The 19007-nt window shown below is 31.2% G+C and overlaps 2 long non-coding RNA genes across 2 annotated transcripts; both read left to right on the top strand.

The window, feature by feature from the left end:
* The first annotated feature begins 8460 nt into the window (after positions 1-8460).
* Positions 8461-10343, top strand: LOC107873053. Its single transcript, XR_001675085.2, has 2 exons — positions 8461-8707; positions 9986-10343. It is a non-coding gene; the product is annotated as an uncharacterized LOC107873053 (long non-coding RNA).
* A 1567-nt stretch (positions 10344-11910) lies between these two features.
* On the top strand, positions 11911-14818 carry LOC107874937. Its single transcript, XR_007057248.1, has 3 exons — positions 11911-12630; positions 12771-14389; positions 14604-14818. It is a non-coding gene; the product is annotated as an uncharacterized LOC107874937 (long non-coding RNA).
* The last annotated feature ends 4189 nt before the right edge of the window (positions 14819-19007 follow it).

Genomic DNA, 19007 nt, shown 5'->3' with positions numbered 1-19007 from the left:
CGGATGAGAAACATGATCGCCCAAAGGTTCTTCGAGTTGAGGGGCTACTAATTTCTTTTCTTAGGAGACATATTATGAAATAAAGAGAAGAAGTGGATTAGACTGAGAGATTGACTTGTGATTATGCTCATTGGCACGACATTAATATTGAAAGAAGGGAAATTGTTCCTAAACATATCATAGCCTCTTGCACATAAATGTGGCGCGCAACACACCTATACACAAGACTCTACTAGATACGGCTTTCAGACTTCCTAGGACTCTATTGAACTTTAGGCTCTGATACCAAGTTTGTAACACCCCAATTTGCTGAATCGAAATGCTACACGGTGCTCATGACCCTGAAGGACCACAAGCTAACCTATGACTGATATCTGTACCTGTATACTGCATAAAATATTGAATAATGCAAAAACATGAACTGAAAGGCCATAAATTTCACATAACTGAAGTAAAACATAATATCTAAATGGGGTATGAAAAACCAAAAAAAAATTGAAAATACTGAAGTCTGAAACATGTTAGTCTAGAAAATCTTTAACTGACTGAACTGTCTGAGTAAGGAGTTGATAGGACATGTCCCCAACTAACTCCAACTAATAAACTAGTCAATGAGATAATTGGGAATAATCAGGTCCTCGAATGATGAGGACTCATTTCTAACTTTGACTGCTGAAACTGGAATCTACTACTGATCTGGAGCTCATGTCTCTGAACCTATGGTATAAGACACCATAGCGCAAATGCGTCAGTACTTTGAATGTACTAGTATGCATGTGAGGTAGGCTGAATGCATGGGGTTCATATGCATGAACAATAACAATAACTAACTAACTATCATGAGCGTGAGAATACATGCATGGGACATAACAACTGACACTAATACTGTGATAACATGATTACTGAATCTTAATATAACTGATAACATGAGTGACTGTATCTGATAGTCCTGAATCTGATGAAACTATCTGAGTTCCGTACTGTATCTGAGTTGACTGTATCTGACAACCCTGAATTCTGAAGAACTATCTGATTTCTTTTACTGAGACTGATACTAACATGCCCCAAATGATGCATTATAGCCGAATTGGGGTCTAATCTATGCCCTGATTGGAAGGGTGTCAATACCGCACCACTAGTAAGGACAACATGTGAGTGACACTAATATAACAGATAATTCTAGTGAGAACGGTGGGAACCCTCATATAGCAGGCTAAGCCACCTCATCTACCCTCATATAGCAGGCTAAGCCACTTCATCTACCCTCATATAGAAGGCTATGATATCTCAACCTATGCTGGCTACATAATTCTGGAACGCAAGGATTGCTTCTAAGAATCACACCCTCACATAACAGGTGAGTTCCCATCCTTGGGTTTACTCGATGCTAATTTCTACTCCCATCTGAATAGTCTACTCCCATCTGAATGGACACTGATCATAATTTATTAAACTGAACATGGAATGAGTTACTAAGTTTCGTTGACTGACGAAATACTACTGATATCTGACAACTGACTGAGTCATGAGATCATGGAGATTTTTCGTGAGTCATAAGACTATCTGAAGTCTAAGTATTCATAGCTTGACTGAGAGTATCGTGAAAACATGACATGGCTCTAGGTACTTAGCTAATGTTTCAGGTACAAATACCCCCAGGACTCGATGGAAGGAAACTGACCAAGCATAACTTACTTGAACATATAACTAACATCATAGTCCATAATACATTTATAGAAGCATTCCATCAAAACATATGATAGGCATAACTTGTACATACATGGGGATTTCATGATATTATACTAGTTGGGCATTGTTTCTTTATCTAGGCATTTAATCAAACACATGGTAGGCATAACACATGTAAGGAATATTATATAACAATTAATCATCATGATTCATCTCTAATTTCATCATTTAGAGTTTATTCATAGGTTCACATGAATATACATCTATACAAATCAATTCCACATAAAATTGATCACCCAACATTGATTTGAATTCAACTGATCATTCTCATCATAAACAAAACAAACCCAACATGAAATTCGTAAAGAAATTCATAAACTTAAACTTAGAAAAGAGATTCTTGGGCTTCATGGACGAAAGGAGTCCATGAATGAACACTACGCATACTTTGATTCGTGATTTCGTGAAGATTGATGATGAAACCTTCTTGAAATTGGATCTTCTATGATAACCCTAGCTTGTTCTTGAGAGAAACTTGAGAGAAGAGAGTGTATTTTGGGTGAAAAGTGGCTGAATCACGTGTTAAAGGGCTTAACTATGGGTGGTAAATTGACCCTTTTAACCCTGGACGCGTCTTGTAATTTTAGTAAAAATTTTTCAATTTGAACCTCTAGCGCGACGGGGCGCTATCGCGCCGTGTCACTGGAATTTGACAATTGGGAAACTGAGGGATGGCGCGATGGAGCCATCGCGTTGCCCCTTCCTCCATAACCTGAAACTTTGGTGCGACGCGGAGGAAATCGCGCTAAGACACTGGAAAAGGACAATTTTGAATTTGGGTCCTGGCACGACATGCCATAATCGTGGATGCATAATGGAATTTGCTAAATGTCATTTCCTCTTGTGGCACGGTGCGCCACTGACTAATATGACGTTGTTTTACGATGGGAACTTAAAATAGTCGTAACTTCTGACTCGGTTATCGAATTTGGGCAAATCTTATATCGATGGAAAGCTTATTGAATTTTCTACATGACAAAAAGTGAAAATCATGAAAATTCCTCATGGAATATTTATTCTTCACTTTAGAAGCTAATACTAGACATTCTTGAGATGAAATTAGCTAGAAAAAAGTACGGGGTATTACACCATCCCTAACAATTTATGGGTTGGATCGGGCCAGCCCAATGGGTCTGACCCATATTAACGGCTCGAGGTCACATGAGGGAGTCAGGAGAAGTTTATTTCACTTATCATACTTAATGAGTATTTTATGTAATACTTTTTCATTCGTTTTTACTTGTCACTTATTTTTTAATTAAATTTTTATTTTTATTTATCATTTTTAACATGTTAAAGAAAAAATAACTTTTTCTATTTCCTCCATTTCATATTAATTGACCCTTATGGACTTGACACACTCATTAAGAAAAAATTTATTAGGGATTTATTTTATCAAATTAGCCTTATTAATTTTACTTTGAAAATATAAATTTAAGTTTATACACTTTGTTTAGTCATTAATGATAAGGATAGTACCGAAACAACATCATAATATTATCTTGATTTTATAAAAGAGACAACTAAATTGAAACAAATATTTTTAGAAAGAAGGTCAACTAATATGAAATGGAGGGAGTATTTTATATACTTGTACCATACAAATGTAAAATATATAGTTAGTATTTTTTTCAAAAGATAAAGACGTCCATAAATTGTTAAACATTTTAGTAATGTAACTATAACATTAAGGAGCCTTTTACTAGAGTGTATTAGTTTGATAGTTTATGGATTAAAGGGTGGTATTATTTAATATTATTTGGTAGCGAATTTAGAGCAATGTATAACTAATACATGTATTAGTTATACACCTTATACTCTATTTGGTGGGATTAGTATGGATTACAATCCACGGATAAATATGAGTAAAGATAAAAATGTCCTCAATTTTTTTTTAATTTTTTCTAAATCTTTTTCAATTTATTCAATGTGGGTTATTTCTTTTCAATTTATCAAGATAATAATATCCCTTCAAATAATGTTAGTCATAAAAAAAATTACTCCATTAACTTAAACAATACTTATTGATCAAAATTTGAAAAAGAATTGCATGATTGCATACAAACTTTATTTTTATAAATACGATATATTACAAATAAAAATAATATTTCTGTTTAATTTTAACACTCTACGGAATACAATTTTATGTTAATAATGATTTTATTGTCTCATTCAAAAGTTACATGACCTCCCCAACTTAAGAACACCACAAAGTGGGAACAACAAACAAACGATGAACAAATAAAAAAAAAATAACAAAAAAATTTCTGCAAGAGAATGATTAAATCTTAAAATTTCAAAGTAAGTTATTAGTTATATTATTTATTTTTTATTTTTTAAAAAATTACAAAGAAAATACACAAAATTATAATATATTAATTTTTGTAAGCAAACAATATTATTTTTAAAATATAATAATACATATTGTTTTCAATACATCAAACCAAATACTACATAAAAAATAATTTTAACATTACTAATCTTAGTATTATTAATCCCAATAATACTAAAACACTTTATTTAATACTATCTTGTACACTCTATCAAACGACCCTTAAAAACTTTTCAATATGATATGATATAATTTCTTAAAAAATACAAACTAGCAGATAAGTAATGAACATGTTTGTATACCGAAATTGGATAAGAGATTTTCAGTTTGCTACATAAAGTAAACTTGCAAAGAATTCACGATTAAAATATGCCTTCAACTTAAAAAATGATTGAAATATATCCTGCGTGTAGAAAGTAATCAAAATAAACTTAATACACTTTTTTTGTGATGTACTTTTTTTTTTAAAATGAAATGGGACTAACAACGTTAAAAGTGGATAGTGCATCATTCATTCTTTTACATATAGTGAATCATTTTTGTGCAATATATATATATATATATATATATATTGCACTTAAACAGTGCACTGTAGTGTTTTAACTTAACCCACATTTTCATCTTCTTTCCACATCACACCTTATCTCGAAAAAGTCAAATCCGATGGTCTCTCCACCATTTCTTTGAAAAAATTAAAATTTGATGGTCTCTCCACTTTCTCTCAATTAAATAATTTCCTTTCAATATGATTTTTATGCTTTAAATCAAATCCATAATCGAGATCTAACATGAAACACTAACTGAAAAAAATAATTTCATATTTTAACACAAAGAAAATAAATAAAATACACATTTTCTTTTAGATAATAACTTATTTAATTGAAGAAAATTCAATCCGAAAATTAAATATTCACTCAAAATTTCAACTTTTCTCTATTTTAGAGTATAGAAAAACTCAAAAATTTCACTCTTCTTCTTCACTAATAGCTTACGCAAAAGCTTTTAAGGAGTGAAAGTGAGTGATTTTTGATATAGGGTAAATACAAAATAATGTTTGATGTTATTATCCACGTGAACATACACATAGTCATTATTCCACCGTATATGCGTGTATTTTACATAATTGTGTTCTTTAAACCATGAGAAAATACGTGCTATATTGAAATAATAAGTTTCGGAAAAATTTTAAGATGATCAGTAATTTAGATGTTCACTAAATAAAACCTTACAAATTCATGAATTTTCAAAACTTCTCTCAAAATAGAAAGAATCAAATTAATTAAATATTAGATACAAAGCAAAAGTTATTTATAATCTATATCTATAATATATTAAAAGTGTGAAGACCCTTAAAAAAAGTAATTTAAATTTTTTGTCCTTCATTAAAAGACTCTTCTTTAAATAAAACTGTCTTTTTACTATTTTCTTTAATTTATTATTTAATTATTTTTTATTATATTAACTAAACTACTAAAACATATGAGACTCATAAAATATATGGAAGGAGAATCAATTAATATTTTCCTTTGTACTGATTAATTTGAAAAATACTCCTAAAATAGGATAGAAAAATACTCCTAAAATAGGACTCTATTAAGGAAATACTTCTATAAATTTTGAAATGCACGTTAAACTAGAGAAAAAACTGATTTATTATTGGGACAATATGATTGATGCTCATCTAACTTAATTCGGTTGCATGTCTAGATTGTTGGATGCTTAATTTTCTAACATTCAACTTCTTCACTATTTTTGTCAACATAATAGAATTCAATGTGTATGCGTATATATATATATCTTCTTTGTTTTCATTCAAGTCATTTTTAGTGACAAAATTTTTATTTTCATCAAAACTGAAGTTTTGTGATAACTATTATATTATTTTATTGTAGTTTACAGGTCATAGATGAATTTACAAGTGGTAGATAAATGTCGGTCGACTTTGAGCAATTTTTTTAGATAAAGGTTAGGTTTAATTATATTGTTTTTATATCTGTTTTGAGAATTTTTTTTGTGTGTAAAGATAAAGTTTAGTTGTATTATTTTGATATCTCTACTGTCGTATTATTTTGTTATAGTTTATAGGTAGTAAATGAGTGTCGTACGATTTGAGAATATTCTTATGTAAAGATTAGATTTAAGTATATTGTTTTGATGTCTTTATTATCGTATTATTTTTTTGTAGTTTACAGGTGATAGAAAAATATCGACCGGCTTTGAATTTTTTTTTTGATAAAGATTAGGTTTAATTAAATAAATTCTCCAAAAGATGTTGAATTTAATTATTGTATTCATCTTTATTATTTAAACAACTATTTTATTTTGTGTAATATTTGAACTCAATAAAGTTAGGTACACGCGCAAGACGGTACACCTAAACTAGTTTATAGAAAAATGAGGGAAAAGTTTTAATTCTAGAAGGATTACATGAGGGAGTCAGGACAAGTTTATTTCACTTATCATACTTAATGAGTATTTTATTTAATATTTTTTTCATTCGTTTTTACTTCACTTATTTTTTAATTAAATTTTTATTTTTGTTTATTATTTTTAACATGTTAAGAAAAAATAATTTTTGTTTTTCTATTTCCTCCGTTTCATATTAATTGACCCTTATGAACTTGACATATCCATTAAGAAAAACTTTATTAGGAATTTATTTTATCAAATTAGCCTTATTAATTTTTCTTTGAAAATATAAATTTAAGTTTATACCCTTTGTTTAGTCATTAATGATAAGGATAGTATCGAAACAACATCATAATATTCTCTTGATTTTATAAAAGAGATAATTAAATTGAAACAAATATTTTTAGAAAGAAGGTCAACTAATACGAAATAAAGAGGTATTTTATCCTTAGCATTAATTATTTTTTCTCCAAATTAGTTTCAAGACATAATAATAATAATAAACATCATTTAATAGGAGTATTATGATAAAATAGTCACGTTAATAATTATTTTTCTTAATGAATATGTCAAGTTAAGTTATAACAAGTAAAAACAAATAGAAGGAGTACACTTGTACCATACTATGTAAAATATATAGTCAGCATTCCTTTTTAAAAGATAAAGAGGTCCATAAATTGTTAAACATTTTAGTAATGTAACTATAACATTAGGGAGCCTTTTGGTAAGGTGTATTATTTTGATAATTTATGGATTAAAGTGTGATATTGCAAGAGAATGATTAAATGTTAAAATTTTAAAGTTAGTTATTAGTTATTTTATTATTTTTTTATTTATTAAAAAAATTGTAAAGAAAATACAAAAAATTATAATATATCAAGCTTATTTTTGTAAACAAACAATATTATTTTTAAAATATAATATTACATATTGTTTTCAATACATCAAACCAAATATTACATAAAAAATAATTTCAATATTACTAATCGCAGCATTGCTAATCCCAATATTACTAATACATTCTATTCAGTACTATCTTATACATTCTACTAAACGATCCTTAAAAATTTTTCAGTATGACATGATATAATTTCTTAAAAAATTCAAACTAGCAAAATTTTAATTTTTTTTTTTTAAACATGTTGAAGTGACGAAGATGTAGTATACTCTACATGTTCTTTTTATATAGAAATTTCCAAGATCTGTTGAAGAAATTGAAGATTCGATATAGTGCATATAAAATATGCACCATATTCAAATGTCATATCAATATGTATGCGACGTGTCAGATTTGCCTTCATCTTCTAGAATTAGATATGTCAGAATATATAATGGATAATGTACAAATATTATGCACTATCCATTATATACAAATATTAAATAATGCATTACCAAATTTAATACACTATTGAATGAAGTGCAAATTTAATATATATAATAGAACAAAGTGTCAATTTAATATATACAAAATAAAAAGTTAGGCTGTTGTATGCAAAACATAAATAGTGCATTAAAATATTAGGATAATAGATAGTGCACTAAAATAGCGCGACATATGATAAAATTAAAATAAAAGCAATTAAAATTTTAGTGTACTACATTTAAAAAAAGATAGTGTAATAAAATAGTGCACTATATAAAATAAATTAAATAGTTCATTACTAAATGAAAAAAGAAAAAAAAGTGTACTAAAGTAGTGCACTATATGAAAATGCATATTACACTAAATACATGCACTATATAAATAAAATGACTAATGCACCAAATTAGTGCACTATATAAAAATAGTGCACTAAAATAGTGTATAAAAATAGTGCATTGTTCACTTTTAACGTCCTCAGCCTCATTCTGTTAAAAAAATTACATAGTGTACCAAAAAAAAAAAACCAAAACTATTTTAATTACTTTCTATATTTAAGACATATTTTAATCTTTTTTTTCTAAGTTCAAGGCATATTTCAGTAGCGAGTTCAGTTGCAAAAGAGTTGATGCGCAGAATCATATTACAGAAGTCATTGGAGTTATGTGTAACAAAAGTAAAACATGTGTGGTTAAAACATACTCTTCTTTCCCTGTTTTGTGACCCTCACTCATATTAGGGTTTCCCAGCCCTCCGTATTATATATGCGTAACAATTATTAGTATGGGAACTCGCGAAATTTGTAGAAAGTGGAAAGGGGATGAATTTTTCGGGAAGCTTTTGGATTGGGTGGCATGGTAAGATTTCATATTTATTTTTGAATAAAAAATTGAAATCTTATTGATTCCGCCCATTCCGATGGCTTCATGTCATTTCTCTCTTTTTTTTTTCTCCACGTGCTTAATTAGTTGCATGTTTGGTATGAATTTTAGATCTATGTCCTTTATATTTTCTTTATGTACCATTATGGATATTATAATTGTGATGAGTGATAATTCATTCAGTGACAGATTTAGAATTTTCACTAACACGGATCTAAAAAAATAATTGTGCTTGAAGTTTGAAGTTTGAACCTCGAAGTGAATATTGAACCCATCAAACTATTGAGCCAACCTCTAGTTTTGTGTCTAGAGGATTTAAAATCTATATAAAAAATAAATAAATAGTACTTTATACTATATGTAGTGTAATTTTTTGCTGAGGAGTGTTCAGGTGAACACCGTTACCCCCTTGTAGATCTGCGACTGATTGATAAAAAGTCATTTATGACATGTTTTTATGTGTAAAAGGTTCTACATTTCCAGCTTAAGTAATGTAAAAATTTGGAAGTAAATATGTCAGACTGTGAAAAAGAGATAGTTGGGTCGTATGCTGATCTTAGATTTTGTTGTATTCTGGTTTTATTAGAGAATTTTTGCATGAATTAACCAAAGAAATGGTTAACTCTGTCTTAATTGTTACCTTGTTTTCACTATCCATTATTTCTTTGAGAATAATAATTGTTTGGAAAAGAAAGAAGAAAAGTATATAGTAGTAGAGAGGAAAGATGGAAGAGTAGTAGCAGGACATGTAAGCTTACAATTCATCCTCGTCATGAACAAAGAAAACAAACGTGCAACATGTGTAGTAACTACGCAACTAACTCTCTAACTCTAAGAAACTGGACAATCTTCAACAAACAGAGGGAGTTGATTGTGTTTAAATTAAGACAACGGAAACGAAATGTATATGATACAACTTGCATCCAGTTTCGAAATGAATCTCAAGTCATACCTTCTTATCATATCATTGTCCAAGTTTGTGACCCTTATAATGTGACATAGGATTTGACAGCGAATTCTATAATTATGATAACATCGTTTGAGTTTATTGTTTTTTCATTAATTGATACGCTTTTGGTTGCTTTCGAAACATGGGGAAACAAAAAGATTGAATCTTGGTGAATATATATGCTAATAAACTTCTGTGTTGATTGATCAAGCATTATCTTTTGATTGTCTCCTTTGTATCAATTTTCTTGATGCACCATTTGTTTTAGCATTTTGACCAATTTGTATGGTATTTCATTTTTGAAGTCTTGATGTAGGCTGACAAGGTGATTGACAATCTGTGGGAATTGGACTTGTCCTCACTAAACACTTGAGTACCTATATTTATCTTTGCTTATTGATATTCTGCCCCATTTCAGTTGCAAGGGGATGGCTTTTCTGTTGAAGTTGAAATAGATATGTGCAAGCTATACTTACATGCATATGTGCATGCAAGTGAATGTACTTAATCTTTATCATCCAATCTCTGTTTTTCAGCGAATACATTCTTTTATTTGAATTTTGTTTAGCAGTCAATATTCATTACACAATGGAGATGGTCTCTAAACAATGCATTTTAAGGGTACTTAAGGTGTTAAAGATATCGTTTCTTTCTAACCTTTCAGTCAGGTGCTCCTTATAATTGATAGATTTGCAGAACCTGCAACTAGTCTATGCCGCTCTGTCCTATTATTAGAATGCCTGCTCTTTGAAAGCTGAAGTATTGATCTTAGGTAGCATTACTCATTCCCCCCACCCCTATTCCCCCTAGAATTCCTTGAACTTGAACCTTTTTCTGATGCTTCAGTCTTAGTTATTACTGTTCTCATGTTATTTGCCATGATTGGTCTGCAACTTTTAACACCTATTTTGTTAAAGGATGGATCCTTGTGCTTTTTCTATGACAAATACAGCAGCTATGTAATTCTGCATTTCACAAGGCTAAAGTTTACTTATCTATCCTCTTGAATAATTACCCATTGTTCACTTATAAAATAAACATTGTATTGAAACTCCCTTCCTCCTGATGGAATTTTCAGTTTTCTTGATCAGAAATTTCCATTTGCACTCACTGGAGCATCACCCGTTCATTTCATTGATAAATTTAATCTTAACTTCTTATGATTTACCAAATACTTCTCAGTAGATACTGCTTCAAAAAATCTGAATCAGGAACACTGTTTGACTTGCTGACTCCTTTATGTATACAATTGCATTGTCAAGTATGATAACAACTCTTCTATACAATCGAACTCTCATTCTCCGAACTTTGTATGACTAAAACTGGTTATTTCTTTTTAACCGTGACATCCTTTTCGGATGTCATGAACATGGTGTTCTTTTATCTAATTAAATTTGGTAGGCAAGTCAAGTTCTCTTTGAATTCCCTTGGTGGACCAGAGCTTATTACGAGGTTATAGTGCAGCTGAGAAATATAGACCTAAGAACGCTTAAGCTCTTACTAAAGTTTCTTTTGTCCTCTTGGAAACCATCAAAAGGTAATCTCTGCTGGTCTATTTCTTCTGACATCTGATTAGAGACTGAGAACCAAGATCTATCTTTCAGCAACAAGAGTTGCTGCACAGATCCTCATTTTCCACCGTTTCTTGTTTATTGTTGTGGCCTTCTCCGATGTAAATAATAACCTTTTGCTAGAGTATACAGTTTGTCGGGTGATGGTAAAGATACCATGTCAACCCAAAAGGGATGTTATGACCCACATTCCATTAAGCCTTGATGACACCTAACCAAACCTTCAAGGGAATTAGTTGACACGAGTACACCCAGAACATGAGACAATAACATAAATGTATATCTGGGTTGGAACTTGAGGGGCTCGGATGAGTTTTTGCATCATTGAAACACACTGGAATTTATTTTTTGACTATAATAGTACGCAATGCAGTCAAAATTGGCTGAGTGTGGCTGGCTGGCTGTAAGCCAACACTAGTCGAGTGTGCGTTTGCACTGCCAAGGTCCTGCCTGGGTATTTCAAAGTTGAGTTCGGTAATTTTATTTCATTCTTCACTATTTTAAAATATGAGGAGCTTGTTTTGAGTGAAGATTTCATTTATAATCTCGGGGCAAGTGATTCTAACTCGGATTGAGATTATATCATATATCTAACTAAAGGTTTATCATTTGAACAGGTGAAAGCTCTGTGTGTGTATGGGGGGTGGGGGGGGGGGGGGGGGGTGTTAAAATGACTATCTAAGCAAATATTTTGACCTAAGCTATATTTAGAAAATGGTTCTTCAAGACTAATTTGAGCTCGCTAGACATGATTTTGAATTGACGAGGACATCGTGTATGTCTGAGCAATTGAGCATTTCAAGAGAAGTCAATATTTTATCTTTACTAAGAACTAAGAAGTGAGACTTTCTAACTCTTAGCTTACTTATTTTTCATCAAAAAACATATATTACATATATTGTGTGTTGCTTGTATTCATTTAAACTATCTATTCATGCAAGGGCAAGCACAAGTTATATTAGTTTGTTTTAAAGCATTAAGCATAGACTGTAGACGGGGTATATGCTTACATTTTTTTGATATTTTCAGTAGCTTCATGACATGTTTGTGATTTCTGTTAGCCGTTTGGTTTAGTTTATCATTCAGTTAGGTATCACGATCCTGAACATTATGTGACCTTTGGCGAGTTAGTAGCCTTTCATTATTGAGCAAGTAGCTCATAGATCACAATAGGTCGGTGGCATGTGGCTAAGTTCAGCCTAGGCGTGATGTGACCCTTGGAAAATTGGTAGCTTTCCATTATTGAGCCAGCCAGTACCGAATAACATGTGTAGTCCATAGACTGAAACAGGTGGCTAGCCATGTAATTGACGCTCTGGAGACGGGTTAAGACATAAAGATCAACTACCCCTAAGCGGTTCATGTTATCCAGTAGCAAGGTACCTTCAGCTATTCGACGTTATTGCATGTATTTGATTTAATGTTTAGATTAGTGCGTAACTGTATTTAATTTTATACGGTTTAAGCTATAATTTTATATTGTTTAAGCTATAATTTTCGCACTTGATATTTGGTGTAGGACCTGTTAAGAGTGGTACCATTGATTTTCAGATTGTTCCAGCTCTGTTCAGCTGAGGTGAACCACCACTAGTTCATGGAGATCATTCCACCTCTATCGTTATCTTTCTTATGTTTATGTATTGGTATATTATAGTCATTCCATGCCTTACTATGTAATTTATACAAAGATCAATGTTGAAGTTTGAGGACAGAGGTGCTCAACCACTTAAGCAAGCTCCATTTGTTGATATTAATATAGAATATATAGTTGGCGTACTTTAATAAAAGGTAGTTCATAAACTTTTGAATTTTGATGAATATTTAGGTAACTTAGTTGTAAATTTGAAGACTTTCTACTTCTAGTATAATATGATACGATACGATATCCTAAAAAAGAGAAACTAACAAATAAATCATGTTTATATATTGAAATTGGATTAGAAAATGATTCAGATTTCTCCATAAAGTTGTAAGGAGTTGATCGGTAGAATTTTTTTTCTTTTTTACTACTATATAGAAATGTGAAGCAAAGGAACAATCAAGGGTAAAGTTATAATTTCACCCTAACAAAGCTTCATTTTTTCACAACTCTAGAATCATCCATTTCAGACAATATCAACAAGGAATACTTTCAACATCTACAGAGACTTCTTTAGAACAAACATGCTCAAAAGTATATCAATAGATCAGAAGAGTACTCTTCCAATTCTCGAAAAGACTTTCAATATTTTTTTACAATTCAAGGCATGATTTTGTTCAAATCTTCTTCCATTTTCCTATATTCTTCTCGAATTTCCTTAGTTGGTGATTTACCATGGTGACATTTCTTTGTCTACAAAGAGAAGAAAAAGATTGAATTTTTGAATTAAAGAAAAATCTGAAATTGAAATTTTGGGTTAAGAAAAGTCCTTTCTTGATTTGCTAGATTTTGATTTTGATACTTAGCTTCCCTCTTAAGCAAATTGAAATTTTGTTTTTCAGATTCGATCACACATTTGCTTATTTGTTAAGATATGTGTTTCTTTGAAAAGTCTCTGTTTCAGTACCCTAACTGGTACAAACTGAAACAAAAATAATGCTAACAAGGGAATTGCCTTGAATCTTGATGCAATTACTATTCTTGATGAAATTTTTAGTTTGTCCCTAAGCTGATCATTGATGGAACTAATGAAACAAAGTTTATCCACCGTGCTACCTGCAAAATTTCTAAGAAAATCAAAAGTCCCACAGGATTATTAATCACTGTAATGGAATGAGCCAAAAGTCCCATAGGATTATTAATCACTGTAGTGGAACGAGCTAAGTTGAAGAATGAATATTATAGCTATGAACAAATAGTTTGGGATTTGAATGGAATGCGTGCACCTCGACAAAAGATATTGAGATATTGGATGTGTTTCATTCTTTGTTTTGGGTACAGATTTCTTTCCTATTCTTTTTTATTTTTTCTTTTCTTTGTAAACTTCTTCTCAATTTCCTTTGTATTTGTCAATTTTTAAGATTAATTATTGTGGATTAAATTAGTTGTAATTGAAAATTTCCCCCGTTAATCATGCAGATTAAATTTTTGAAATTTTACTTGACAGGCAGTGTTAAATTGGGTATTTTAAGCCGTTTCTACCAGTTTTGAAGATATAGGTATGTGTTTCTTCAGATTTTCTCTTTCACTGCATATTCCTATTTTTTCTTCGTCTATGTTTTCATTCTCTTTCGAATGCTTTTTATGTCTTATCTTATTCAAACTATGTTATACTTTTTCATGATAAATCACATATCCAAGTTTATTTATTATATCATTCTCGCTCTATCCATGATGTTGATATGTATTTCTTCATTTATATTTTAATTTCAGATTGGATGGACATGGGCCATGACATAAAGAGTTAATATCAATGCAATCACTTCAAAAGTAAAAGAGTCGACCTGCAATGTTCAGATTGTTGATAAAGAACGCCTCTGAAAAACAAAGGAAAAATCAAAAGATATAAACTCATGATACTACTGAATGAAGTGGAATTCCATATTTGTCATTGTACTCATTAATACATCCATGTGAGTAGTTCTCTACATTTCCATGTTTGTTTTCTTACTTAAGATGTTACTATGCCAATGAAATAGGAACAGGGGGATATATATTTTGATTTTGATTAGTTTCAAGTTTAATCTAATTGCTTTTGCTCAAAATCTCCTTTTGTTGTTTATTTTCGAGCTTCAGATAGATAAATATTAATTAATAGCCTCTAAATCAGAATTTAATTAAATTATAATCATTTAATTACAACACTCAATGATTAACTTAACAGACATGTTACAATTTCATATCAGCACATAGCATTATTTATAGCTGCTCGGTAAGTTATCAATACTTTTATTCTAATTTGATACTTGTTCTGGTATTGTTGAGAAAATAGGTAAAAAATTCATCTTCTAATTGTAGTTTGTAGCATCTTAGATGTTCTGTTCTTTCATATGAATATGGCAAAAGCTTATTGATTAAATGGAGAAAAGCTATGTCCAAAATTGTGTTTCATACACCGATTTAATTTTTATTGTACACACAAAGGAGAAGGTCTCTATTAAATCTGCTCGAGTTCATAGAGTCTAGCTTTCCAAACTAGCTTCTCTTGCTTATACTTCTTGCTGCTGATTTTTTGGGCTTATTCATACTTTGATATATCACTTAAAGCTTTAGTGATCTCTTTTTGTTAAACAAACCCTATATATAGGCGCCATATGTGTAAAGATAGTCAATAGACAATAGACAATAATGAATTATGAATCGGACTATACTATGTTATTCACAATATTTATATTAGGACTCCTTACTTTGTTTGTTGGATCTGTAATAATTTCTTACAATCAAGATGGAATGAACTTGGATATATTATTTTAATGGTTTGCTTTATCTATAAATATTTTGCATCATAAATCGAAAAGTTTAAAACGAATGACACATATCTATACTTAAAAATAAATAACTCTTATTGAGAAGCTTTGATAGCTGAAAAATATATGACTACAAGTTTCAAAAGATTATTTTAATTAAGTGAATTACCAATTAATTTCTCCTTCATTTTCAGTCAAAAAAATTATATTTATAGTATAGATATTTTCTTTCTCTGTTGTTGTAATACACGTTCCATCATTAGAGCATTAGTACTGTATGGTCTTGCACTGAGTTCTTTCTAGTACCACAAATGCAAGTGAACAAGGAGATTGAGCTCAATATACAAGGGCAAAATGGTCATTATAGATATAACAGGCAGACCACAAACTCTTTTTCTTTTACTATCCTTCTAGATCATTCTCTCTGTTTCCTTTCAATTCTATATTACTCATTCTCATTGAGAGAGAATGAAATAACTCAAGCTAGGGAATAGGCAAAGTTTTGGTCATCTCTTTTAAATCCAATTCAGATATGCACTGAAGCTCTCAAGATGAGCTCTTAATTCTTAAGAATGGTATACAAATGAAATATGAAACCCATGGTTTCTTGAAAATTATAAATTATGGAGTAAAATGTTTGACAAAAATTCAAAGAGAAAAGGCAGATTACATCACCAGATTCTTGTTTGGTAAACTTTAAATCTTCTTCGATTATATTTTATTTGTTTATTTTGTATTTTATCATTTCCATTACTTTTTGGAAGAATTGAACTTCAAACTCCGAAAGTAAGTATATTCATCTTCTTTTGTTTCACTACTCTGTTTGAGTTGCTATTTTTCTTTTCGTTATATGTATGTGCTGTTAATAATACATATGTGTCTCGTAAATAAAAGTTAGTACTTCTTTAGATTTTTATTTTTTAATAGCATTTAGGGGTCGTTTGGTGTGAGGATAAGGAATAAATAGTTCGAGATAAAATAAAGAGCTATTTTATTCCATGTTTGGTGTGAGGTATTATTTAGTATCGAGATTATTTATCCACCATTTATACTATAGTAATGGGATAAGTTATCCCATATACATGGTGGGATAACTAATCTCGAAATTAATTATCCCAGAAGAACTCTTTCCCAACCAAATAACCTTGAGAAGCTATTTTTATTTGATCCTAGAATTGAATGACAATATGCTTTTGAAAAGTTCAAATAGGAGGAAAAAACACTGTTCATTGGTGTTATCAAATACTTGTGTTGGTGCATTGTCTTAAGTTAGTGCAAGGTGGACCTGTAATACCTCATACTTTTCCTAGCTTGAAAAGTTTTCCAAGAATATTAAAAGCTTTTTTTGAAAGATGAATCCACTTTTGTACACGTGGTATTTTCAAGATTTTCACATTTTATCATGTGGGGAATCGAATAAGCTTTCCATCGATATCAAATTCGCCCAAATCCGACACCCAGGTGAAGAGTTAGAGCCTTTTTAGTGATATAGTGCATCACCTGAGCCTTCAGCGCGTCACGGAGATAGCTCAAATGACAATAGTCAATTTCCAGAGTTGCTCCGCGATAGTGGCACATCACGCCAAACTTTTAGGTCGCAGACAAGGTGGCAAAGCGATAGCTCCGCATCGAGCCATCGTGCAATTTTTCATTTGTCACTTTCTAGTGACTTGGCGCGAAGGATGAAAATCGAAAAATTTTTGCAAAAATTAAAGACGCGTCCAAGGGTTAAAAAGGTCAATTTCCTACCCCTATTTAAACCCAATAACACGTGATTTAGCCATTCTTCACCCAAAATACACTAGTTTTTCTCAAGTTTATCTCAAGAACAAGCTAGGGTTTCTACTGGGGATTCAAATTCAAGAAGGTTTCACCGTCAATCTTCATGAAATCATGAACTAAGGTATGGTAGTGTTCATTCATGGATTCCTTTCATCCATGAAGCCCAAGAATCCCTTTTTTAAGTTTAAGTTTATGGATTTCTTTATGAATTTCATGTTGGGTTTGTTTTGTTTATGTTGAGAATGATCAATTGAATTCAAATCCATATTGGGTGATCAATTTTATATGGAATTGATTTGTATAGATGTATATTCATGTAAACCTATAAATAAACCCTAGGATGATGAAATTAGAGATGAATCATGATGATTAATTGTTGTATAATGTTGTCTACATGTGTTATGCCTACCATGTGTATGATTAAATGCCTAGATGAAGGAACAATGCCCAACTAGTATGATATCATGAAATCCCCATGTATGTACAAGCTTATGCATATCACATGTTTGAAAAAGTGCTTCAATATATGAATTATAAATTGTGTTGTTGGTCATCTATTCAAGTAAGGCATGCTATGTCAGTTTTTTGTCATCGAGTTCTGGGGGTACTTGTACCCGAACATTTAGTTGTGTGCTTAGAGCCATGTCATGCTTCACGATCTCCTTAGTCAAGCTATGATCTATAGAACTCAGTCAGTCATGTGACTTAGGAAATCTCAGAAATCTCAGTAAATCTAGTAGCTCAGTAATCTCAGTAACTTTAGTATAATCAGTCAGTCCTCAAAACTCAGTACATTCCATCAGTCAACGAAACTCAATAAATTCAGTTTAGCTCTGCTAGACAATACCACTAGTATCAGTTTAGTTAATCAGCTCAGTTCAGTTAATCAGTTCATTGTTTTTCAGATAGTAGTAAGATTCAGCACCGAGCGAGCCTAGGGATGGGGACTCACCCGCTAGATAGGACTAAGATCCCTAGAAGCAATCCCTAAGTTCCTGAACTACGTAGCCAGCATAGGTACGAGATGTCACCTATTAGATAGGACTGACATACTCAGGGATCACCCGTTAGCCCATTTAAATGTATAGGACTGATCCCAGGGGTCATCCTCTAGATTAGGACTAACTCCGCAGCAGTTGTCTTTACCAGTGGTGCGGTACTGACGCCCTTCCAGTTGGGGTTACAGGTTGGACCCCAATTAGCATAGTGTAGGGTATGTTGGTTAGATGAATACATCCCACAGTTTCAGTTACAGAATCAGGACTGTCAGATACAGTTAATACAGCTCAGTAGTATAGATTTAGGACTGTCTGATACAATCACTCCTTATTATTTTAAATAGACTCTGAGATCACCCACTTGACAAGAATGATCTTAACTATGGTCAATCAGTAACGGTATCATCAAATTTAGAGATCACCCGCTAGATAGGACTAATCTCAGATTCAGTTACTCAGATACAGTATAAAACTCAGCTAATTCTATCAAATTTAGGACTGTCAGATACAGTCACTCATGTTTTCAGTTATATCAGATATCAAAATTTCTGTTATTAGCATTCAGCTTCAAGACTGTCAGATATAGTCAA

Source organism: Capsicum annuum, chromosome 6 (assembly GCF_002878395.1).
Source record: "Capsicum annuum cultivar UCD-10X-F1 chromosome 6, UCD10Xv1.1, whole genome shotgun sequence".
In the NCBI taxonomy this organism is placed as follows: domain Eukaryota; kingdom Viridiplantae; phylum Streptophyta; class Magnoliopsida; order Solanales; family Solanaceae; genus Capsicum; species Capsicum annuum.
The sequence above is the reverse complement of the archived record's forward strand: the minus strand, read 5'-3'. Positions and strand labels throughout refer to the sequence as shown.